General features: G+C 45.2%; 1 protein-coding gene and 1 long non-coding RNA gene across 2 annotated transcripts in view; one reads left to right on the top strand and one right to left on the bottom strand.

The window, feature by feature from the left end:
* The window catches only part of ABR (ABR activator of RhoGEF and GTPase), a 381,876-nt gene that overhangs the window by 34,073 nt on the left and 320,859 nt on the right, over positions 1–26,944 (top strand). The gene's annotated exons all lie outside the window — the stretch shown is intronic.
* LOC120994656 lies at positions 6,198–18,005 on the bottom strand. Its single transcript, XR_005777450.1, has 3 exons — positions 17,818–18,005; positions 16,496–16,499; positions 6,198–6,208 (listed from the first exon to the last, which is right to left on the bottom strand). It is a non-coding gene; the product is annotated as an uncharacterized LOC120994656 (long non-coding RNA).

The following is a 26,944-nucleotide window of genomic DNA, read 5'->3' as shown; positions in this document are numbered from 1 at the left end:
TGCAGCCTCATTGTAGTGAATGATTCAGCACACGGGCCGCAAAAAAACTGAATGGAAAAAAATTACGGTCATGTGCATGAGCCCTTAACAGACTCCTAAAGAAAGCAAAAAGGGGGATTCAACCTGTTGCTGCCCAAGGAAACCAACCAACTGTCAGCTATCAAATAGATTCGCCCCTTTCTGAGGTCAGTATTACCCATCTTCTTGCAAACACGAAACAAACAAGATGCAGCTACATTTTCCTGTGCAAACAAATACAGGAAAATAAATACTAAGAGTCGCCTTCTGTATGGAGTCATCTATACATAATTACCTTTGTGTTTATCCTGTAGTTTACATTTTTTTTCTGTTTATATAAAATATATAACCTTTAATATGACGCTTGAAAGACTAGAACATAGCTGAAACATTGCACTTTTTGTACCTGTTGGAATGGCCAAATAAACTGTAAAAGATGGAGAAGCTGACGTCATTGGAAGTTGTGTGTTGTTGTTTTTTTTAAAGAGGACATTTCACCGCTCCTGACATGCCTGTTTTAATAGCTTCATGCATTCCCCATGTAATAACCATTCTGGAGCATTTATTCTTATGTCTGTATGTTGTGCCATTCCTGTATTATTTCTAATAGAAGTTATGAATCAATTGCTAGCAGTCTGCAGTAAGGGTACAGAGGAGTGTTACCAGTTGGAGATGTGTACCTGTACAGTCTGACTCTATCCAATCAGTGTTGCCATTTTCAAACACTGCAGGTACACCCCCCCCCCCTCCCCCAACTGGTTACCTCCCCTCTGTACCCTTACTGCAGACTGCTAGCAATACATGCATAAATTCTAGTAGAAATAATAAAGGAATGCCACAAAATACAGACATAAGAATAGATTCTCTAGAATAGTTATTACATGGTGACAGGTCCTCTTTAAACTAATAATTTTTTTCATGTTTTTCAAAATACAATAAAAGAACATACACAAAGCCAAGGAGTCCGAGTATCCTTCATAGCAAGTACAAATGAGAGATTACATTTAGTAAATCAGCATAAAAAAAATCTGACCTTTTGGCCCATAGAAACAAAAACTTATCGCAGAATTACAGAGATAAACACCCAAGACAAAGACATACACAGAAGGGAAACAAAAAAAAAAACAGACGGGGATAAACGAACTAGCTTTTAGAGTAATAACCGGAGAGACTAATCTACGAAGGGTGAGAACTCAAATATGCATCCCATGGTGTCCAAACATCATGAAATTTATCTACTCTATCCAAAAAGATACTCACTCCATACTACAGACTTCTGTAATTCGGACCTCCAGAGCAGCACCAGATGGAGGTCCAGACTGTCTCCATAGTCTGTCGATCAGACATCGTGCCGCGGTCAGAATGTGTATGAGTAATCTAAGAGGGAGCCTATCTGTGTTGGAAACACATAGAGCAGATGGCTGAGGCCTGGTTCACACTTGAGCGTATTTGAAACGCGCGTTTTACGCACGTTTTTGCCAGACGTTTGCACATCGCGTTTTTGGAAATGGGAAACGTGCGTTGTACGCGCGTTCTTGCGATTGACCACAGAGGCGTCCAATGAAAAACACCAGGTGTTACGCGCGACCATACGCCCCAAAGAAGCTCCTGTACTTCTTCGGGCGTAGGGCGTTTTACAGCACGTTCGTACGCGCTGTAAAACACGCAGATGAGAACCATGCCCATAGGGAAACATGAGTTTTCGCCTGTTGAGCGTTTTACAGCACGTAGGAACACGCTGTAAAACGTTTAAGTGTGAACCAGGCCTAAGAGTTTCCAAGGGTAGATTAATATCAATGACATCCCGGATAAGGCTCCCAAAAGGGACAGATGGGAGGACACAACCAAAATATATGCATCAGTGTTCCTCCTGACTCCCCACAGCACGGATGGTAGGGTTCAGGCGGTGTAAAAAGTGGGGGGTATAGTACAAAACATTAGAAGTTTATACTGGTTTTCTTGATGGGTAACACTGAAGTCTTAGCCGCGCAATGCCTCTCTAATCTCAAAGTATCAGGAGACAGGTAGTTTTTGGAAGTATACTTTTAGAGCCTGATGAGGATCCATTGGTGGGACGTCCTGGAGTTTGCTGGTGAGGGATCTTGTGCTGTTCTTATATTGTGAAATCAGTGACTATCCTGAGGATAGGTCATCAATATAGGAAACCAGACAACCCCCTTTAATGAAGTATAGTCTATCCTTGATACTAGGAATGAGTACTGCTGTTGGTCTCTGCATGGAATTTATTTTTTGAGCTGCTGTTTTTGGTGGGCTCACTCTTGCTCATAAAGACATTGCGTTTCTGAATAGTGTAAGAGGCGCGGTGCCTTACTGTCCAGGATGTGGTTCATGGGGGCTAGCTACTGTGTGTTTTTTAAAGCTGGAAATTGCTTAGCATAGGTGGGGTCCCAGGAGGATGAACACATGACTAAAGTAAACAGTGGAGCAATCTCGTCAGCGCCATTGTAGAATTAGTCATGACTTTTTCTAAACTACTTTGTGCTTCAGTCACCAGTCAAGTTCCCTGCCGCTCCCGTGGTCCCTGCCACTAATGAAATGATGTCACTTTACATGATTCATGTGACTGCTGCAGCCAATCGCAGGCTTCAGCGGCCAAGTGTCCTACCTGCACACATTGCACAACAACGGTCACAAGAATAATGAATGTGATGTCCTCCCTGAATCAGCAGCGGGATCACCGGAACTACAGTGCGCTATAGCGGCAGGGAACATAACAGGCGAGTATAGGTTCTTCATTTTATACTTTTTCCTGCATTTCCTCTTAGGCCGTTAGATTTATTTTTTCTGTGTTTCCACACCACAGTTTTCACAATGTGTTACTTGAAGTTCATGTGGTTTAGCCCTGATACCACCCTTGCATTGCAAAATTTGAGATCCGCACAATAAATTGACATGCTGTGGATTTCTAATTCTGCACAGCGGCTTAATTTATGTGCTGAAAAAAAGAAAAGTATATGTGAGATTTGTCCAGTCTTTGCTGGTACTGTATTATGTTGGCGATTTTCTGCACGAAAATCCATGTGGAAAAACTGCGTGTGCAGGTAACCTCCTTTATAATATGACAGATGGATCATGTGCCAATGTTTCAGTGCTGCAAATAGATTTTTTATTCTCGCCCACAAGAGGGCGCACACCTACTCTACAATATTATATACGGCCAGATATTTGCAACATTTTACTGTGATTTTTACAAATTTTTACTGTTATCTTTTTATTTAATTTTTAAACTACAGGATAAACACAAAGATAATTATGTATAGATGACTCCATACAGAAGGCGACTCTTAGTATTTATTTTCCTGTATTTGTTTGCACAGGAAAATGTAGCTGCATCTTGTTTGTTTCGTGTTTGCAAGAAGATGGGTAATACTGACCTCAGAAAGGGGCGAATCTATTTGATAGCTGACAGTTGGTTGGTTTCCTTGGGCAGCAACAGGTTGAATCCCCCTTTTTGCTTTCTTTAGGAGTCTGTTAAGGGCTCATGCACATGACCGTAATTTTTTTCCATTCAGTTTTTTTGCGGCCTGTGTGCTGAATCATTCACTACAATGAGGCTGCAAAAAAACGGAAATGACTGTCTGTGTGCATTCCGTGTCCGTATGGAGTTTCTGTGAAAAAATAGAACATGTCCTATTATTGTCTGCATTACGGACAAGGATAGGATGGTTCTATTAGGGGCCGGTCATCCCATGGCTAGTATCCGTGTTTTGGGGATCTGCAATTTCCGGACCACAAAACGCCCAGCGGTCGTGTGCATGAGCCATAACTAAGATTTCTCCGTTCAACTCTATATATTGACTAGGAAAATATTAAAAAAAGCACATTACAATGCAAGGCCAGTTTCACACTGCCGGATCGTGCTACAGTGTGCACAAAGATAAATGGCAGTGTGAAACTGGCCTTACATTATTCTATTTCTTGTTTTCAAATCTATAATAACCAATGCATTGCACCAATCAAGTCATCAATAATGTGTGTCTGTGTGAGGGCTCTAGAACACCTGACGGGCGCTTCCAGGAGGACAACTTGCTAGCCACAGGATAGGGAATAACTATTAGAATGGTGATTGTCCTACCAGCGTGACCCCCATTGATCATGAGAACGGGGTCCCCCTGAAATGGAAGGAGTGGCTGGTCGGAAATGCGTGCTGCTGCTGCTCCATTTCTGTGGGAGCGCTGTAGATAGACAAGTACATTGCTTGTCTATCTCCAGCACTCCCATAGAAATGAACAGGACCCCCCTGCTCCGTATAGTATTAGAACAAAGTTTTATGCAAATCGACTTCGGATGTTTCATCAGAAGTCGGTTCGCTCATCTCTAAATATAATGCAGTGCTGGAAGTTCAGGACGTGAGCTGTATTACACTTGCTCTGAGTCCAGAGTGTACAACTCTCTTGTGTGAAAGCGTCCTAAGGGTGACGCCTAATTGCTGTTCTGCTCCTGTATATGCAACCTGAAAACCAATAAAGATACAGGGTGATGATTAGGGTGGCTGCACACGGTGAATATTTATGTGCAGAAAATCTGCATGAAATCTGCACAAAAAACATACGTAAATCTGCATTATTTATCGTGGTTTTCGTGCAGATTTAATGTGGTTTTGCCGCAGATCTCTCCGTTCCATTAAAAAGGGTGAAATGCGCGCAAAAAAATGGAATGGAACTATGGATGCGGACAGCACCTGGTGTGCTGTCTGCATCTTTTGCGCCCCCATTGAAATGAATGGGTCCGCAAAATTACGGAAGGGATGCGGACCCAGAGCTACGGATGTGTGAAATGGACTTTTGCGCTGCAGTTTTTCCGAACGTAAACTGCATCGTGTGCAGGCACCCTAAGTGGAAATCCATGTGTGGTTACTGCGGCTCTGCCGCAACCTGTTTGGTTGTTATGGGAAATACTTTTCCCTTCCACCAATTTTCCTGAAACGTGTCCAGGTGTCACCATCTGCATCGTCACTGGATTAGGACGCCGTCACACAAATGTGGTGTTGACACATCATTCCTGGAACTGGGTGAAGAGGGATCAGCTCGGGAGGCAGCACCCTGAGAATGGCAGGGGTTGGTATGCTAAGGCTAGTTTAACACTAGCGGCACAGCCTGCCGGCAGGCTGTTGCTGCATAGTATGCTGGGAATCGGCCAGACAAAAACCGTGGCGCGCAGCGGCATTTGTCTGGCCGATACTCAGCATATCTTCCGGGTTGTGGCTGGATCTCCACCAGACCTCATTATAGTTAATGGGGTCGAAAGGCGTTTCGGCAGTGTCTGGCAGAATAACCTGCCGGTTCTGTAAACGCTAGTGTGAATCTAGCCTTATTACAACGCTTTTTTGTTATCTTCTGGCTTTGTAAGCTGTTTCTTTAAAAGAAAATAAACTGTAAGGGGTATGTTCAAATGGAGGGTTGTGAGTGCGGGTTTCAGCGCAAATTCAGTGCCGAAAACTGTGCTGGAATCGCCTATTATTGTTCTCAATGAAAGGCCTCACCTCGGTTCATGTGGCAGAGCATTTTTGCAGCACAGTTTTCAAGAACGTATCAAGAATATGCAGACCCCTCGCAAAGGCGCAGCGGGAGGCTGCTCGCGGTTTAGCTTTAAAGGAATTCTGTCAGCTAGTTTGAGCCTATAGAGCTAAGGACATGCGCTGCTAGTCGCCACTAGCACGTCCACGATATCCAGTCCCCATAGCTCTGAGTGCTTTTATTCTGTAAAAAAAAAAAAAATGTTATATATATGCAAATGAAGCAAGTAAGGAGCCCAAGGGGCTGTTACCAACGTTTCAGGAGCCCAGCACCGCCCGCCCGCATCCTACGAATCTCCTCCTTGCTCCCCTATTGTCACATACTTAAAGCGGCGTAATCTCGCGCATGCGCAGTTCGTTCCCTGAGGCTGATGCCAGCACAGGGAAGGAACACCATTCCAGCATTCAAATGCATGTGCGAGATTACAGCGCTTCAACTCTGTGAAGTCGGGGGAGCAAGGAGGAGATTTGTAGGATGCGGGCGGTGCTGGACTCCTGAAACTGGACTTACCTGCTATATATATATATATATATATATATATATATAATATAAAAAGCACACAGAGCTATGGGGACTGGGTATTGTGGATGTGCTAGTGGCGATCTAGCAGCGCATGTCCTCAGCTCTATAGGCTCAAACTAGCTGACAGAATCCTTTTAGGTAGCTAAACCTAGAGCGGGTCCGCATGAAAACCCACGGCAGAAGTTGTGCAGCACAGCGCCAGAGTTTCTGCAGTAGGATACTTGGCGGTTTCGTTGAGACAGAATCCTCCATCTGAATGTACCCTCAGAATCACTAATAATTGTTTAGCTGCGCTGTGAGCCGAGAATAAGGTGAACAAGACTGGATAAGTCTCAGGAGGTAAAGACATAGAAATTTCCAGTTGGTTCTTAAGAGGATCTAGCCAGCTGTTTCGTGCAGAACTGCTGACAAAGCTGGGTAGGGGCTGGGGTGAGGTGGATATTCGTACCATTATCACAGGCTTTTATTGGCAGAACTGAGAACCCAAAGCTTTATTTCACCAGATGCCGCTCCCACAAGTGCCCCAAGGTGGACCCCCACGGTGGAGAGCTGTCTGCCCTGACCAGCTTCTCAGCTCCTCCCATTTGGTCATAGGGACTACTGTAGCAGCCTCCTGGTTGGACACTACAGATGTCACTTGGGGGGGGGGTCCTGTATGCAGTGGTCAGAAAATGAAGGACAGACGCTGTTTCCTTCACAGCAGCGCTATCGGCCACCACCTGCCTAGGAAAGTGCAACATGGCTTCATTGGGGTGAACATTAAGTTCCCGACACATCAGGTGGCTGCGAACATTGCTGAGAAGCAAAAATACTTAAATAACCCGAATTGATGCTGAGAAATACATACAGCACCTTTCTCTGCCTCTCAAAATGTCTTATTATATAAGAAGATGAGAACCCCATAGCGGAGATGTGGGTAAACACATCTACATAGTGCGCGGATGGCTCATCTCCCCGCTGTGTGCACTTGCATTATTCCCTCTATTGTTAAGAGCAATGACACATCTGTGTGGGATTCATCTCTGCTTTCCTGTCAGAAATCCTCCATTGTACAGGAAGACGTGGAGTGACTGGTGAGTCATCTTGGGTTTTAGGGGCATGTTAACATGGAGTTAAACTTTGCAACAAGTAATTTAGTGAATTTCTAGTACTGAACTTTTTCTATACTTGCTCACACAACTTCTTAGAACATATAGTACAAAATAGAAGATAATAAAGGCTGTGTGTGTTCAGAAGTGATTCTCCGTTTATGAGACAGTATCATTTATATAGCACCGTCATCTTCTGCGGTGGTGTATATTGTGATACGGTTGAAGGGGTAGTACAAGTACAGTTATCTGTTTTAGTGAGTGTGTGTATATACAGTGTCTTGCAAAAGTATTCACCCCCTTGACTTTTTTCGTATTTTGTTACATTGCAGCCTTAAGTTCAATGTTTTGTTAATCTGAATTTTATGTGATGGATCAGAACACAATAGTCTAAGTCGGCGAAGTGAAATGAGAAAAATATATAAATAAAACTATTGTTTAGAAATAGAAAATTGGCATGTGCGTATGTATTCACACCCTTTGTTAGGAAGCCCATCAAAGGCTCTGGTGCAACCAATTACCTTCAGAAGTCACATAATTAGTGATATGATGTCCACCTGTGTGCAATCTAAGTGTCACATGATCTGTCATTGCATATACACACCTTTTTTGAAAGGCCCCAAAGGCTGCAACACCTAAGGAAGAGGCATCACTAACCAAACACTGCCATGAAGACCAAGGAACTCTCCAAACAAGTAAGGGACAATGTTGTTGAGAAGTACAAGTCAGGGTTAGGTTATAAAAAAATATCCAAATCTTTGATGATCCCCAGGTGAACCATCAAATCTATCATAACCAAATGGAAAGAACATGGCACAACAGCAAACCTGCCAAGATAAGGCCGCCCACCAAAACTCGCGGATCGGGCAAAAAGGGATGGCCGCCCACCAAAACTCACGGACCGGGCAAAAAGGGCATTAATCAGAGGGGCAGCACAGAGACCTAAGGTAACCCTGGAGGAGCTGCAGAGTTCCACAGCAGAGACTGGAGTATCTGTACATGGGACAACAATAAGCCCTACGCTCCATAGAGTTGGGCTTTATGGCAGAGTGGCCAGAAGAAAGCCATTACTTTAAGCTAAAAACAAAAAGGCACGTTGTGAGTTTGTGAAAAGGCATGTGGGAGACTCCCAAAATGTATGGAGGAAGTGCTCTGGTCTGATGAGACTAAAATTGCATTTTTCATCCATCAAAGAAAACGCTATGTCTGGCGCAAACCCAACACATCACATCACCCAAAGAACACCATGGTGGTGGCAGCATCATGCTGTGGGGATGTTTTTCAGCAGCCGGGACTGGGAAACTGGTCAGAGTTGAGGGAAAGATGGATGGTGCTAAATACAGGGATATTCTTGAGCAAAACCTGTACAACTTGTGATTTGAGGCTAGGACGGAGGTTCACCTTCCAGCAGGACAATGACCCCAAACACACGGCTAAAGCAACACTAGAGTGGTTTAAGGGGAAACATGTAAATGTTGGAATGGCCGAGTCACAGCCCAGATCTCAATCCAATAGAAAATCTGTGGTCAGACTTAAAGATTGCTGTTCACAAGCGCAAACCATCCAACTTGAAGGAGCTGGAGCAGTTTTGCAAAGAGGAATGGGCAAAAATCCCAGTGGTAAGATGTGGCGAGCTCATAGAGACTTATACAAAGCTACTTGGAGCTGTGATTGCCACAAAAGGTGGCTCTACAAAGTATTGACTTTAGGGGGCGAATAGTTATGCACATTGACTTTTTCTGTTATTATGTCCTATTTGTTGTTTGCTTCACAATAAAAAAAAAATCTTCAAAGTTGTGGGCATGTTCTATAAATTACATGATGCAAATCCTCAAACAATCCATGTTAATTCCAGGTTGTGAGGCACCAAAATACAAAAAAGTCAAAGGGGGTGAATACTTTTGCAAGGCACTGTGTATGTGTATATGTGTGTGTATGTATGTATGTATGTATATATATGTATGTATGTATATATATATATATATATATATATATATATATATATTACGCACGCTGAAGGACCCGACTCGGGTATATTTAATCTATTTCATTTAATGTTTGTGTGTTGTGGGAGGGGGTGTGGCCTAACCAGATAGATCGGGGTGTGGCTTAGCAGGACCTAGAAGTTTATTTTTAACTTCATTTTTTAAATCCCTGTCGGCTGAGCAGTGGGAGGGGGCGTGGCCTAACCGGATCGGGGGCATGTCCTTTTGAACAGCTCACTCTAAAACAGCAGCACTGTGCTCTGAGTGTGAGCTGCAGGGAGAAAGTCGCCATCCCTCCCACCTCTGCAGCTGACAGACGTTGATTTTTAGCTTCATTTTTTCAATCCCTGTCGGCTGAGCAGTGGGAGGGGAGTGGCCTGATCAGAGGCGTGGCTTAGTTGGACCTGTGGGCAGGGTTTTTAAGTCCATCTTTTCAAAGTTGCCTGAATGGCCACCCTACCTGCTCTCTGAACTGTGACCTCCACAGCACTCCGCTCTCAGGTGTCATCCACAGCTATTAAGCCATGGCTTTACTTCAATAGCGATTTATCCTGGTGACAGATTTCCTTTAAAGCTCACCTACAGCAGTGAAGAAAAATGGCTGGGTTATGGAAACCTGGAGTAAAACTGTGTATGTGGAGGCTAACGGCCTGCGAGATTCTATTGGCTGATAAGGGTCATGTGACCAAGCTTCTATTGGCATTTTTTGGGAATATCTCAGGAATGGTACGTCTTAGGGTCCATTCACACGTCCGTTTTTTCTTTCCTGATCTGCTCCGTTTTTTGCTGAACAGATCTGGACCAGATCTGGACCCATTCATTTTCAATGGGTCCTGGAAAAAAACGGACAGCTCAATGTCTGATTTTTTTCAGGACCCATTGAAAATGAATGGGTCCAGATCTGTTCAGCAAAAAACGGAACAGATCAGGAAAGAAACAACGGACGTGTGAATGGACCCTTAGAGAGGTGAGACCTGGTCTAAAACCTTCCCAGACACCTGGTGTACCTGTGTGCCAAATTTTGTGATTGTGAATGCGACGGTGCGGATTCCTTTAGTGGACACACACACACACACACACACACACACACTCTCACCCTCATCTTTATATTATATAATATTATATATATATATATATATATATATATATATATATATTAGTTTTTAGCAGATATGCTCATGTAGTTTCTTACCTCATGTACGTCTATCCAATTCATTTTTTTTTTTTTTTCCCAATTTGGACTTTCCTGACCCTTTTTCACCATATAGACAGATCACTCTGGTTCCTCTACATCCTGTATGTAGCACTTCCTGTTGCTGTATCCAACCAAACCCATGATGCACTTCTCCCTTCTTTGCCACACCTCCAACCCTGCCACTAACACCCTGCTAATTTATAGCTCCTCCCACCAGCTAGTTACATAGACACTCCCTTATCACTGCCCTGTATGGACATTACATCACAAGAAATAAGAAAGTTCTGGATGGACATGGTCATGTGACCACCGCTCAGAATTGGAGATAGGAGCAATAAAGCTAAAATATAGGTGAAAGAAATGCATTACAAAATTACAGCTGCTTTCATAAATGATTAGCTTAAGGGATGTTGATGCAAACTGGAGAATCCCTTTAATACAACGCCTTTTTAAATAGAGGCCATCATGGTGATCAGCTGATTTCTGCAGGTCTCACTTCAGAAACCCATAGTGAGTTGCTGTTATAGGGTAAGGAGGTTCTCCGCTTTGGGCAGTCCATGCTGTTAGAAGGGTCCATCATCAGTAAACGGGTCACAAAGTATCTCCCAGCTAGGACCCCCAGAGATCAGCAATAATATGTGGGTACACCTACCAGTAAGGCCCCTTGCAGAGGAGCGTGTGCGGATTAGGTCCGAATGCGTTCAGTGAAAAATCCTCGATTTCGCAAACAAAGTCATTCAGTTTTGTCTGAGATCGTGTTCAGCTGTTTTTATGGTGCAGGTGCAATGCAATTTAATGCGTTTTGCACGCGCGTGATAAAAAATGGAAGGTATAGAAACAACATCTCTTAGGCTGCGTTCACACGGGCGAGATTTCCGCGCGGGTGCAATGCAGTAGGTGAACGCAGTGCACCCGCACTGAATCTGGACCCATTCATTTCAATGGGGCTGTTCAGATGAGCGATGATTTTCACGCATCACTTATGCGTTGCGTGAAAATCGCAGCATGCTCTATATTCTGCGTTTTTCACGCAACGCAGGCCCCATAGAAGTGAATGGGGTTGCGTGAAAATCGCATGCGTCCGCAAGCAAGTGCGGATGCGGTGCGATTTTCACGCACGGTTGCTAGGTGACTGTCTATACACTGTATTATTTTCCCTTATAAGATGGTTATAAGGGAAAATAATAGCATTCTGAATACAGAATGCTTAGTAGGTGATCAATTGAGGGTTAAAAAATAAAAAAAATTAACTCACCTTGTCCTCTTGTTCGCGTAGTTCTCCCGGTCTTTAGTTCTTTAAAAAGATGAACTATGGGCTAAAGGACCTTTGGTGACGTCAGATCACATGCTCCAATCACAGGGTCCATCACCGCGGTGATGGACCATGTGATTGGAGCATGTGATCTGACGTCACCAAAGGTCCTTTAGCCCATAGTTCATCTTTTGAGAAGTAAAGAAGAGACCGGGACTTACGCGAACAAACGGAGAAGGTGAGTTAATTTTTTTTATTTTTTTTAACCCTCAACTGATCACTTACTATGCATTCTGTTTTCAGAATGCTATTATTTTCCCTTATAACCATGTTATAAGGGAAAATAATACAATCTACACTACAACTAACCCAAACCTGAACTTCTGTGAAGAAGTTCGGGTCTGGGTACCACAGTCGGTTTTTTATCACGCGCGTGCAAAACACATTGCACCCGCGCGATAAAAACTGAACATCGGAACGCAATCGCAGTCAAAACTGACTGCAATTGCATTCCTACTCGCGCGGGTTTGCCGCAACACACCGGGACGCATCCAGAACTAATCCGGACACGCTCGTGTGAACCCAGCCTTAGTAACCATCCGTGAAAAATGCATCGCATCCGCACTTGCTTGCGGATGCTTGCGATTTTCATGCAGCTCCATTCACTTCTATGGCGCCTGCGTTGCGTGAAAAACGCAGAATATAGAACATGCTGCAATTTTCATGCAGCGCACAAGTGATGCGGGAAAATCACCGCTCATCTGCACAGCCCCATTGAAGTGAATGGGTCCGGATTCAGTGCGGGTGCAATGCGTTCACCTCAACCATTGCACCCGCGCTGATTTCTTGCACGTGTGAAAGGGTCCTAATTGTTCAGTTTACCATTAGTGCTGCCCCAGGGGAAATGATGCATTACGCCATGCTTTTTCAGTCAGAAGGTGACATTATATATCTATTTATTCACATGGTAGTCATAAGATAATGACTGATGAGAAGCCGTGGGTGCTTGGGTTAAGATTTGACGATTTAAAGGTAAACTGTAGGGTCTAAGCCGAAGTGATTATCTGCATTATGCTTTGTACCTATCTAGGGATGGATTGGATAGGGATGGACATTGATCCCCTTTTTGGTATTCTCTAAATCATGCCCTGCACTGGACACTAGATAGTCTATCAGATTTGCCTGGATTGCTCCTTCAAAAAGTAGCAGAACGTGAATCATCTGGGGAAAAGGGATTTCAGAGGACTGGAGTATTTTTAATACATTTGTCTTGGGGATACTCTGGTCCTCTGAAATCCCTTTTCTCAGATGATTCACGTTCTGCTACTTTTTGAAGGAGCAATCCAGGCAAATCTGATAGACTATCTAGTGTCCAGTGCAGGGCATGATAGGAGCAGTATAGTAGGACATTCGTCAGAACATCAGTATAAAACCAGATAAGTTTGCTCTTAAAATGTAAAAACCATCATTTATTTGTAAATCAATTTATTGATTGTATGTATTGGCAATCTTCTGATTGAAAAAAGCCTGGGACCTGAATAGACCGAACCGCCATTACTAGGTAATAAACCGTGTTCTTGTGTATGGACCAAGGTTAGCATTGAAGAGGATGCAGTCGGTCCCCTACCCGTCTGATATTGACGACCTCTCCTAAGCATATGCCATGAATATTGCGATTTTCGACCACCCCTTTAACGTTAAATGTTCATTTTAGCTTCTCCTTGATGGGGTTATCCCATCTTGGACATTGGGGGTCCTATCACTAGGATATACCCCCAATGTCTGTCCCGCACCTATCCTTAGAACGGAGCCAGCGAAGGGCAATAGCTGGCTTGGCTATTTCCCTAAGCTCCATAGGAGTGTACAGAGCGATGGACGCACTTGCGCGGTGTGTTTCCCATTCATTTCATTGGGACGTCCAAAAATAGCCGAGTCCCATAGAAAAGAATGAAGGACGGCCGCGCATGCGTAGTGCGCCCTCCTGCACTTTTTGGGCTCCGTTCTCAGGATAGGTCCTAGTGATGTGTCTCAATGTCCAAAATGGGAATACCCCTTTAAATAAAAAAAAAAAAATTAAAAATCTGATTTCCACAGATTGCACTAGTGTGTGCTGCTGTAATGCATTTGAACATGGGGTGTATGGAGCGGACAGACGACCTGCGCAGGGTTGAGGCTGCAAGTCATTGAACTGTGATTACATTTTTGCAGCTAGAAGTGTCCCTGAAACATGGACTGACTTTCTGCCATGTTGTGCTCTGTGTAGCTGCCAGCCCTGAGATCCCTGTAGGCGTAGCTTTGATTTAAGCCCAAGAGTGCGGTTTCTCTGTTTAATTAGTCATTTCATCATCTGAAATTCCCTGCTGAAGACGGTTATATCTGAATGTTTTGTTACTCATTTCTCTCCTTTAAAATTGATTCTGAATGAGAGGAAATTAACTCCAAGCAGCTTTACCTTGTGATGTTTGACCCTTGGGGGACGCAGATCCGCAGCAAAATCAGCATTTGTTTCTGTACTGGCGGATTTTGCTGCGGATATGCCTCAGATGTCACCCTGTATGTTAGGGGCCCATTTACACGACTGTATGTTTGCAGTCCCGCAAAATGCGGATCCGTTGTGCTGCAAAAATCTCTGTTCCGTGATGTCCGCAAAATATGGAAGGTATGTTTCCATGTGTTTAGCGTTTTTTTGCGGATAATTTTTAATAAAGATTGAAAGGTGACTTGACAGGGCATTGTTTGCAGACACGGGTCTGCAAAATACAGATTGAATATGTAACACGTTCCGTGTGCGATCCACATTTTTGCAGAACCATAGAAATGAATGCGGCCACGGACCGCATTTTGCGGAAAAGTATAGGACATGTTTTTTATGCGGACATACGGAAGCGGACAGCACACTGTTTGCTATCCATGGATTTTGCGGTCCTGTAGAAATGAATGGGTCTGCATCTGATCCGCAAAAGTGCGGAAAGAAAAATAGTCGTGTGAATAGGCCCTTATAAAGGGTGAATATCCACAGAAGGAATTGACGTAGTGCAGATTTTGTGCCAGTAATTCCAGCTGATAAATCTGCAGCGTATCCACAGCATACCCTAAGGCCAGTTTTACACTCTGGGAAATGTGGTCCCTGTGACAGCCACAGTCCCTGGACAGATTTATGATGCTGTGAGTTCCTGCCCGACCACGTGCCTACTGTTGCATTTAGGTCAGGCAAACAGCACTCTGGGAAATACGGTCAGTGTGCAGTGTTTAAGGGGTTATCCAGAAATGTGATATTCATGGCTTATCCTCAGGATAGGTCATCAATATCAGATCAGCAGAAGTCCAACTCCTAGACCCCCACCGATCAGCTGTTTGAAGAGGCCTTGGCACTCCATGTGCGCTTAGGCCTTTCCTAGTCCATGTGACATCACAGTACATCAGCCACATGGCCTAGGTGCAGCTCAGCCCCATTTAAGGGCTGTAATACCAAGTAGGTTTGTCATGATACCAAAAATTTGATTAGATTTCGATACTATAAAAAAGTATTGCGATACTCGATACCATTCGATACTACGTGGAAAAAAAAAAACACACCAAAAAAAGCCGCGCACATGTTATGGTACGTCCAACCCATAATCGAACAGTCCTATCCTATTTTTTTGGGGGACAAGGTGACTAAAAAATAGCGAATCGTGCAGTTCTTTTTATTTTTTTCTGTTCAGCGTTCACCGCATAGGAGATATTTTTAAATATTTTAATAGTTTGGACGTGGCGAATTGTAATATGTTTATTTATTGTTTATATATTTTATATGTAAAATTGGGAAAGGGGGTGATTTATACTTTACTTTTTTTAATAACTATTTCCCCCTTTTGGGGCTAGAACCTGGGATCTTTTGATCCCTTGTCCTGTTCACCCTAATAGTTCTCTATCAGGGTGAATATGACTTCACACTCTCCCTGCTGTCCTGAGCTTTGTGCACACAGTAGCAGGGAGCTTACCATGGCAGCCAGGACGCCACTAAAGCCCTGGCATCTGTTGAATTGAAATTTACTATGACATATGATCAAACCAAAGTAAGTTTACTTGACACTGTGGTGATCAAGGATGAAGAGGGTAATTTGCACAGCGATCTGAGCAGAAAAGAAACAAATAGGAATAGCATACTGCTAGTGCACACCCTTTATAAAAAAAAAAAAAAAAAAAAGCGATTCCAAAGTCAGATACAAAGGGTTAAAATAATTGTCTCGGATCCGCAATTACAGGAACGTAGGAATTATGAGATGTTGCAAAGGTTTGAATCAAGGGGATATCCCTCACAGGTCCTGGAAGAGGCGATTACAACTCCCACACATGTAAACAGGAGTAATAGGGACCCTCGCATTCCTTTTATACAAAAATTTCACCCTTTCAACAAGAAATTTGACCAAATTGTACGTAAACATTGGTCATTGTTGAATAAAGCCTATCCACAGGTATCTGAGTTTAAACCCCCCCCCCCCCCCCGATCTGTAATAAACGAAGTGCCAGCTATCGTGATAAGCTGGTTCATGCAGATATCGGTTCTATGGCAACAATTCCTAGGCAAAGAACAATAGGTAATCAAAAAAATGGTACTTACCCTTGTTTACACTGTATTCAGTGCTCCCATGTGGTCAAAGGAGAAGCTTTCCACCATCCTCATATAGGGAAGCCCTTTAAAATTTAAGGTTATTTACCTGTAATTCCACTAACGTGATCTATTTAAAGGGGTTCTGCAGTTTGTTTAAACTGATGATCATCAGCATCTGATCGACGGGGGTCCGACACCCAGGACCCCCGCCGATCAGCTGTTTGAGAAGGCAGCGGCTCTCCAGAAGCGCCGAGGCCTTCTCACTGTTTACCGCAGGCCCAGTGACGTCACGACTAGTATCAACTGGCCTGGGCGGGGCTAAGCTCCATTCAAGTGAACAGAGCTTAGCCCCGCCCAGGCAAGTTGATACTAGTCGTGACGTCACTGGGCCTGCGGTAAACAGTGAGAAGGCCGCGGCGCTGCTGGACCGCCGCTGCCTTCTCAAACAGCTGATCGGCGGGGGTCCCGGATGTCGGACCCCTGCCGATCAGATGCTGCTGATCTATCCAGAGGATGGATCATCAGTTTAAACAAACTGCAGAACCCCTTTAATAAAGTGCCCCTGTGGCTTGGCATACGTGGGGGAAACAATGCAACCAGTTAAAGATCGCATCTGCAAGCATAAATCTAATATTCGTACAGGCAACCTGTTACTTCCCTTACCGTTCCATTTCCATGAATTCCAGCACTCCATTTCCCAATTGAGGTTCCAGGTATTGGAACAAGTAGAGACCTAGAAGAGGTGGTAGTATGAAAGATCTTCTATTACGTAGGGAGGCATATTGGATACATACCTTAGGTACGCTCCAGCCGAAAGGAATGAATGGGGAATATGAGACTATGCATTTTTAACCAGATTGTTGTAGGAGTATTATTCCTTTTCTTTTCCAGACAGCAAATCAAAGATGACTCGCTACAATAAGAGGGATAGTAGTGTATTTAATATGTAGTTTTTTTATTTATGTTTTCTGCTTATATATTTTGAAATATGTGATGCAGATATTGTCTTATTACCGCCCCCTTTTCTTGTGGGCGTCTGACGTCACCACACGTGATGTGTAAACTGTGATTTAAGCGTGTGAACTATACATTGAGGTGAGCTGATGAAGGCTGGACGGGCCGAAACGCGCCCATTGCTATATGTTCCGATGTATGGATAAAATAAAGGGCATTGGACTGAAGAAAACGACCGCTCGCTGGGAATTCTTTAATATATTGAGGATCTAGACTGAAGATAGGCCATGGATATCAAATTCCTGGACAACCGCTTTCAGTCCGGGAGATGCAGCCATCGCATCGAGTGTGTTTCCTGGACTGATTGCACTTGTGTGCTATTAGGCTGCTTTCCCACTAGCGTTTTCAATTCCGCTATTGAGATCCATCATAGGGTCTCAATAGCGGAAGAAAACGCTTCAGTTTTGTCCCCATTCATTGTCAATAGGGACAAAACGGAACTGAACGAAACGGAATGCGCCAAAATGCATTCTGTTCCGTGTGGTTGTGTCCCCATCGCGAACAGAAAAACGCTGTAAGCAGCATTTTCCTGTCTGCGATGTGGTGCGGAGCAAGACTGATCCGTCCTGGCACACAATGTAAGTCAATGGTGGTGGATCTGTTTTCTCTGACACAATAGAAAACCTGTCCATCCCCCATTGACTTACAATGGTGTTCAAGACGAATCCATCATGGCTCTAGAAGACCTAATGCAACCAGATCCATTCATGACAGATGCAGGTGGTTGTATTATTCTAACGGAAGCGTTTTTGCAGATCCATGACGGATCCCCAAAAAACACTAATGTGAAAGTAGCCTAAGGCTCCATTCACACGTCCGCAATTCTGCGGAACGGAATTGCGGACCTATTCATTTCTATGGGGCCGCACTGTGTTGCCCGGATCCGCAATTCGTGTTGCCTGGATCTGCATTTCTATGGGGCCGCACTTCCGGGTCCGCAATTCCGTTCCCCCAAAAAATAGAACATGTCCTATTCTTGTCCGCAATTGCAGACAAGATTAGGCATTTTCTATTCAGTGCTGGCGATGTGCGGTCCGCAAAATTTGGAACGCACATTGCCGGTGTCCGTGTTTTGCGGATCTGCAAAACACACACGGACGTGTGAATGGAGCCTTACTTGTATTGAAACTTCAGTAGTTTCACAGAAGAGGAAGGAACAAAGCAAAGCAAAACCTAATGCTCTCATGTAACGTGACCTCGCATGACTTGATTTTACTGGACGAGCTCTATATGCTCGCGTGTCAGCTTTTTACATAATGTGGAGAAGGATTGTGTGTAATGCTGCATTTACACCGCCCGGTTGTCGGGCAGATTATCGGGAACAAGCATTTATTCCATGTAAAGGTGTCGCACATCACCCCAAGAGCTAGCAAAACGCTCTGTTGCCCAGGAATAATGAATTAGTGTGAGGACGAGCGATTGCAGTGGAAGTGATCGCTGCATGTAAGTGCAGCCCTTTCCTTCACTGACCAGCAGGCGGTTGTCTGAAGGAACGTTTCTACGAACTCGCATTCCATGTAAAGGTGCCACGCGTCACCAGCAAGCGATTGTCGGGAAGGAAGCTTTGCAGTGTACTTTTTGTAAGCAGTGGCTTCTCAGAATTTCATGTGGAAGTGATTTTTGAAAATCTGAGGATAGACAGTTTCTGTTTCAGCCTGCAGTCGCAGTGTGCTGGTCTGCATTCAGTTACTAGGGCCACTGCCGCTCTTGCAAATGTGGTCGCTGAGGCCATTGATTGGCTGCAGTAGTATTGCGACCAAGAACAGCTCTACTTCTCTTCCATCCAGCTTGAACTGCCGAAGCTCTGCCACTGGAATGTAGGGCGTTTTGCAGAAGAAGACACTGCTGTCTTTTTTTTTTATTAGGCCAGAACACTTCATTGAAGGCTATTCCTTTGGGGACAATTTTTTATTTTTAATTATTGCATTTTACTCATTTTGAACTAAAATCATGTTTTCAGTTGGTCTTTATTAAACATTTTGAGCCCTTTTCTCTATACAGCCTTGAGATTCTCTAGTAGCATGCTGTCTGTTTTCACTGTGTTCGGTCAGGCATCTCAGCTGATGGCTCCTTTTCTCTGATCTCTGACCTCCTAAACGCTCATTAGAGCTGAATTCTCATTTTACTCTTAAGGCTACTTTCACACTCGCGTTTGGTGTGGATCCGTTTGTATTATCTTTAACATAGCCAAGACGGATCCGTCTTGAACATCATTGAAAGTCAATGGAGGACGGATCTGTTTTCTATTGTGCCTGATTGTGTCATAGAAAACTGATCCGTCCCCATTGACTTACATTGTGTGTCATTGGCTCAGTTTCATCAGACGGAAACCAAAACGCTGCAGGCAGCATTTTGTTGTCCGCCTCCAAAGCGGAATGGAGACGGAACGGAGGCAAACTGATGCATTCTGAGCGGATCCTTATCCATTCAGAATGCATTAGGTCAAAACTGATCTTTTTTGGACCGCTTGTGAGAGCCCTGAACGGATCTCCCAAACGGAAAGCCAAAACGCCAGTGTGAAAGTAGCCTTAGAATGTGGCTTAAATAAGTGTTTGACCTTTTAGTAATTTAGAGATGAGGCTTATTAGATGACCTTCACACAGCTAGACAAACAGTTAACCCTTTGTGACAGAACGGCTAAATATATGTAACGAAGACCAATTGAAAAAATGATTTTTAGCCCAAAATGAGTAAAATGCAATCATTAAAAAAATAAAAATTGCCCCCGAAGGTGTATATAGCCTTTAAGTGGTGTACGAGTTTGAGATGCAAGAGAGAGAGATGTTAATTTCCCTGTACATTTTATAAAGTATGTATAACTAAAGGGTTTTCCCATCAATTACATTTATCAGGATAGTGGATGGATGCTTATAGCTGCCATTATTAGTACTTCTCACGTCTTTAGTGTCATCCGGTGGCCGGACCGCCTTAACCATAGGGTAAATGAAGCAACTGCATTGAGCCACCTGCGGCAGATCACCTCATGTCTAGAGCTGTCAGCAATGGGACTTCTCAGCCGTTCCGTCCTCACAGCTCAAGACCAACTCCCCACGGACCTATAAGCACTTTGTCATTTACTTAAGAGCACCTGCCACCTCTTCTGACATGTCTGTTTTAGTAACTTCTTGCATTCCCAGTGTAAAAACAATTTTGAAGCTATTGTTTTATTCCTTTATTATTCCTGCTACAAATTATGAATGAATTGCTAGCAGTTTGCGATGCAGGTTTAGATGGGGGTCTGACACTAGCCAATCATTGCTGCTGGTGTCAGACTGTGCAGGGACACGCCCCCCCAACTGGTAACATTCTTCTGAAAAGCTACACTTTTGAACGCATTCACATGACTGTATCCATTTTGCAGTCTGCAAATAGTAGATCCGTTAAACGCAGCCACTGGCCATGTGCATCCCACATTTTACCCTTCAACAGGTCCAGCACTATGTAACAAATGCCTATTCTTGTCTGCAAAATGGACAACAATAGGACATTTTCTATTTTTTTTGTGGGTCCATGGGACAGACATACAGATGCGAACGGCACACTGTCTGCTATCTGCATCTTTTACGGCTATGTTGAAATGAATGGGTCTGCATCCGATCTGCACTAGGAACGCGTCAGTTTACAAGATGGCATATAGAGACCATAGTAGTGCAGCACCGTCAAAGAGCTGACTCTCTACCTAGGGTATGAGAATGTTCATGCAGTTTTTGCACTAGGCCCACCATTGTGTTAAAGCAACCCTGCCGGTGGGTCTGTCTGGTGACGGGCTTTTAATATTCTGTGCTCATAAGGTGACATAATCTCTCTCTCTCTATATATATATATATATATATATATATATATATAGTAGGGATTAGCTCTTATCCGGGGGTCATTCACACAATGATCTTCATCCACCGCAGATTAGGGGCCAAACATTGCATTTATTTAGAAATTCTTTGCATACAGGACAGCCCGGTTACCGACCACCGGTTAGGGTGAGGTTCCCACGTACACCAAAACAAAATAAATACCTGCCCGGCTGGGCCCTGACTCACCACTAAGCCCCGTTCACATAGGTGAAGTACATGCGGCTTTTCCCACCTTGTAGTCCTCCAGCCCCTAGGCTGTGCAAATACAAAGTCCCTTGGGGAAGCTGGGCTCTCTAGTCCGCCCGACTAGGACCCTGCGACCCGTTCCCAGGCGTCGCTCTGTGCTCCCCCAGGCTGTGCAACAACATCTTTCCAGGATCTCACTCTCTTTTGACTGACAGTCTGGGCTGTGCTGTTATCCCCAGACTGATTGTATACCTGGTGGAATAGGGTGTGGACCGCACTATCCACCCCTTCCTTGCCAGTCACCTCTGTGAGATCTGTCACTATCTCACTATATATATATATATATATATATATATATATGTGAGTATGTATGTATGCATGTTCCACGATCACTCAAAAACGCAACCATCAATTTCAAGGAAACTTGGTACACACATCCATGGCTGCCTGAAAAGAAATCTTGTGGGGGTCCTGCACCCCTACAACAGCAGCTGCATGGAGTTTGTACCGTATGCTCCTACTGTTTTTGCTACACACACATTGCTCTGTAACTCAAAAACTCATTGATCAATTTCTACTAAACTTGGTGCACATATATATCACTTACTATCTGGGAAAGAATACTGTGGAGGTGACATGCCTATACACAAGGAGGTCACTGTTAAAGGGGCGGGGTGCTGTAGAGGTCACTGTTATAGGGGATACAGTCTATCTTTTAACGACACACGGAAACATTAAATGAAATAGATGAATAGACTTCTGCTAGTCTGATATAAACGATGATGATGGAATGTCAGACGCATCTTCATCATGGCCACCTGGAATGCAAAAACTTCGGAATGCTGGGAAGTGTCGTCTAATAATGACATACATGACCGATTTACTAAGCATGTTGCGCCAGAATTATGGTGTGAAATGCCCTAAAGAGAATGGCGTTTTGATTTGCGGCAAATATATCAACAGTTTTCTCCAGAATTGTCACCATAAAGAATGCATCACGCCAGAAATGAGTTATAAATGCCAGTGGGCAGTGCTATCAAATTGGCGCATATTACGCCTCATTTATCATGCTCTTATTGGCAGAAATGGCTCAAATTGTTGTGGACAATTAAAGGGGTTGTCTCCCTTCAGCAAGTGGCATTTATCAAGTAGAGAAAGTAAATACAAGGCACTTACTAATGTATTGTGATTGTCCATATTGCCTCCTTTTCTGGCTGGTTTCATTTTTCCATCACATTATACACTGCTCGTTTCCATAGATACGACCACTCTACAATCCATCAGCGGTGGCCATGTTTGCACACTATAGTTAAAAGTGCCGACCTCTCTGGTGGCTGAGACCGTGGGGGTGCACATAGGCTGGTGCCTTTTTCTGTAGTGTTACAAGCACGACCACCACTGCTGGATTGTAGGGTGGTTGTAGCCATGGAAACGAGCTGTGTATAATGTGATGGAAAAGTGAATCCAGCCAGCAAACGAGGCAATATGGACAATCACAATACATTAGGAAGTACCTTGTATTAACTTTCTCTACATGATAAGTATCACTTGCTGAAGTGAGACAACCCCTTTAAGCCAGTTTGTGGTGGTGCTTTGTGTTTATGGCACAAAGATGCAACTTTTTGTAAAAAAGAAAGTTGTGTTTATGAAAAGAAAACAACTTGTCGTTGGAACAAGTGACAGGAAAGTATTAAAACAGGAGATTTTTTTTTTTTATCTAATAGAAATGAGCTAACCAGCAGGGTTCTGTCAGTAAATTTACTTTAAAGGGTTTCTACCACCACAAATAGGCCTCCTGCACACGAACGTATTTTTTTGCAGTCCGCAAAAACGGGTCCCGTTTTTCCGTGATCCGTGACCGTTTTTTCGTCCGTGGGTCTTCCTTGATTTTTGGAGGATCCACGGACATGAAAAAAAAGTCGTTTTGGTGTCCGCCTGGCCGTGCGGAGCCAAACGGATCCGTCCTGAATTACAATGCAAGTCAATGGGGACGGATCCGTTTGACGTTGACACAATATGGTGCCATTTCAAACGGATCCGTCCGCATTGACTTTCAATGTAAAGTCTGGAGTCCCTTTTATACCATCGGATCGGAGTTTTCTCCAATCCGATGGTATATTTTAACTTGAAGCGTCCCCATCACCATGGGAACGCCTCTATGTTAGAATATACTGTCGGATATGAGTTAGATCGTGAAACCTCATTTCCGACAGTATATTCTAACACAGAGGCGTTCCCATGGTGATGGGGACGCTTCTAGTTAGAATATACTACAAACTGTGTACATGACTGCCCCCTGCTGCCTAGCAGCATCCGATCTCTTACAGGGGGCCGTGATCAGCACAATTAACCCCTCAGGTGCCGCACCTGAAGGGGTTAATTGTACTATCATATCCCCCTGTAAGAGATCAGGGCTGCCAGGCAGCAGGGGGCAGACCCCCCCCCCCCCCCTCCCCAGTTTGAATATCATTGGTGGCCAGTGCGGCCCCCCCCTTCCTCCCTCTATTGTAATAAATCGTTGGTGGCACAGTGTGCGCCCCCCCCTTCCTCCCTCTATTGTAATAATTTGTTGGTGGCACAGTGTGCCCCCCCCGCCCCCCCTTCCTCCCTCTATTGTAATAATTCGTTGGTGGCACAGTGTGCGCCCCCCCCCCCCCCCTTCCTCCCTCTATTGTAATAAATCGTTGGTGGCACAGTGTGCGCCCCCCATTGGCCCCCCCTCCCTCTATAGCATTAACAACATTGGTGGCCAGTGTGCGGCCTCCCCCTCCCATCTACCCTCCCCCCCCCGATCATTGGTGGCAGCGGGTTACTAGCAATAGTACAATAGTAAAAGATTCATACTTACCTGGGAGCTGCGATGTTCGTGTCCGGCCGGGAGCTCCTCCTACTGGGAAGTGACAGTTCATTTAGCAATGCGCCGCATAGACCTGTCACTTACCAGTAGGTGGAGCTCCCGGCCGGACACGAACATCGCAGCAGCCGGTAAGTATGAATCTTCTACTATTGTACTATTGCTAAGTAACCATGGCAACCAGGACTGTAGTAGCGTAGGGGGGGGAGGGTCGGCCCCCTGCTGCCTGGCAGCCCTGATCTCTTACAGGGGGCCGTGATCAGCACAATTAACCCCTTCAGGTGCCGCACCTAAAGGGGTTAATTGTGCTGAACACGGCTCCCTGTAAGAGATCAGGGCTGCCAGGCAGCAGGGGGCAGTCTTGTACACAGTTTGTAGTGTATTCTAACTAGAAGCGTCCCCATCACCATGGGAACGCTTCTGTGTTAGAATATACTGTCGGTTCTGAGTTTTCACAAAGTGAAAACTCAGCTTTGAAAAAGCTTTTATGCAGACGGATCTTTGGATCCGTCTGTATAAAAACTAACCTACGGCCACGGATCACGGACACGGATGCCAATCTTGTGTGCATCCGTGTTCTTTCACGGACCCATTGACTTGAATGGGTCCGTGAACCGTTGGCCGTGAAAAAAATAGGACAGGTCATATTTTTTTCACGGCCAGAAAACACGGATCACGGATGCGGCTGCAAAACGGTGCATTTTCCGTTTTTTCCACGGACCCATTGAAAAAAACGGAAAACGGAAAAAAAACGGAAAACGCCACAACGGCCACGGGTGCACACAACGGTCGTGTGCAGGAGGCCTTACTGTTATGTAGCTGACTGACATTAGCGATGCGCTAATGTCCCCACTACATAACAGTATGTTTTTGACATTTCTCCCTGCAGCCGTTCTTATAAAATAAGCACTTTTATTATATGCTAATAAGCCTCTAGGTGCTATGTGGGCGTAGAATCAGCACCTAGAGGTTCCGTCTACTCACCCTTTATCCCGCCCAGGTCCTCCGTTCTGCCCGCCCCGCTCCTCTTGATTGATGTCACGGTTCGCAGCATCGCTGACTAAATCCCGCACCTGCGCCGTTCACTTCTGTATTCGGCGCAGTGAGTGAAGGCCGCTCTCCTGATGCCGGCTTCCTCACTGTGACATAGTCGGCGCAGGGGCAGTGAGGAATCCGGCACCAGGAGCGCATCATTCATTCACTGCGCCGAATACAGAAGTGAACGGCGCAGGCGCAGGATTTCCTCAGTGATGCTGCGAACCATGACATCAATCAAGAGGAGCGGGGCGGGCCAATCAGGGCACCTGGGCGGGATAAAGGGTGAGTAGACGGAGCCTCTAGGTCAGTGGTGGCGAACCTATGGCACGGGTGCCAGAGGTGGCACTCAGAGCCCTCCCTGTGGGCAGCCACATCCTGGAATAAGGCTACTTTCACACTTGCGTTTGGGGTTCCGCTTTTGAGATCCGTTTGAGGGCTCTCACAAGCGGCCCCAAACGAATCCGTTCATCCCCAATGCATTCTGAATGGATAATGATCCGTTCAGAATGCATCAGTTTGGCACCGTTCTGCCTCCATTCCGCTCTGGAGGCGGACATCAAAACGCTGCTTGCAGTGTTTTGGTGTTCGCCTGGCCGTGCGGAGCCAAACTGATCCGTCCTGACTTACAATGCAAGTCAATGGGGACGGATCCGTTTGAAGTTGACACAATATGGTGCAATTGCAAACGGATCCGTCCCCCATTGACTTTCAATGTAAAGTCAGGAGTCCCTATTAATATACCATCGGATCGGAATTTTCTCCAATCCGATGGTATATTTTAACTTGAAGCGTCCCCATCACCATGGGAACGCCTCTATGTTAGAAAGTTATACCATCGGATTTGAGTTAGATCGTGAAAACTCATATCCGACAGTATATTCTAACACAGAGGCGTTCCCATAGTGATGGGGACGCTTCAAGTTAGAATATACTAAGAACTGTGTACATAACTGCCCCCTGCTGCCTGGCAGCACCCGATCTCTTACAGGGGGCTGTGATCTGTACAATTAACCCCTCAGGTGCCGCACCTGAGGGGTTAATTGTGAGAATCACAGCCCCCTGATCGGGTGCTGCCAGGCAGCAGGGGCCAGACCCCCCTCCCTCCCCAGTAGTAAAAGCATTGGTGGCCAGTGCGGCCCCTCCCTCCCCAGTATTCAATTAATTGGTAGCCAGTGTGGCCCCCCCTCCCTCCCTCCCCAGTATTAAATTCATTGGTGGCCAGTGCGGCCCCCCCTCCCTCCCCAGTATTAAAAGCATTGGTGGCCAGTGTGCCCCCTCCCTCCCTCCCTCCCCAGTATTAAATTCATTGGTGGCCAGTGCGGCCCCCCCCCTCCCTCCCCAGTATTAAATTCATTGGTGGCGCATCGCACAGACCTGTCACTTACCAGTAGGCGGAGGGCCGGCCGGCCACAGACAGCGCAGGTAAGTATAATGCTTCTAAAATTGCTAAGTAACCATGGCAGCCAGGACATGGTAACCGATCGGAGCCCCAGCGATTAAACTGGGACTCAGATCGGAACTCTCCGCTGCCACCAATGATGGACGGTGAGGGGGATTTTAATTGGGGGGGGGGGGGGGGAGAGGGGAGGCCGCACTGGCCACCAATGAATTTAATACTGGGGAGGGAGGGAGGGGGGGGTACGCACTGGCCACCAATGAATTTAATACTGGGGAGGGAGGGGGGCCGCGCTGGCCACCAATGCTTTTAATACTGGGGAGGGAGGGGGGTCTGGCCCCTGCTGCCTGGCAGCACCCGATCAGGGGGCTGAGATCCGCACAATTAACCACAAGCTGCCAGGCAGCAGGAGGC

The sequence above is a fragment of the Bufo bufo genome, chromosome 3, assembly GCF_905171765.1.
Source record: "Bufo bufo chromosome 3, aBufBuf1.1, whole genome shotgun sequence".
NCBI lineage: Eukaryota > Metazoa > Chordata > Amphibia > Anura > Bufonidae > Bufo > Bufo bufo.
This window is presented reverse-complemented; position numbering and strand designations above follow the sequence as displayed.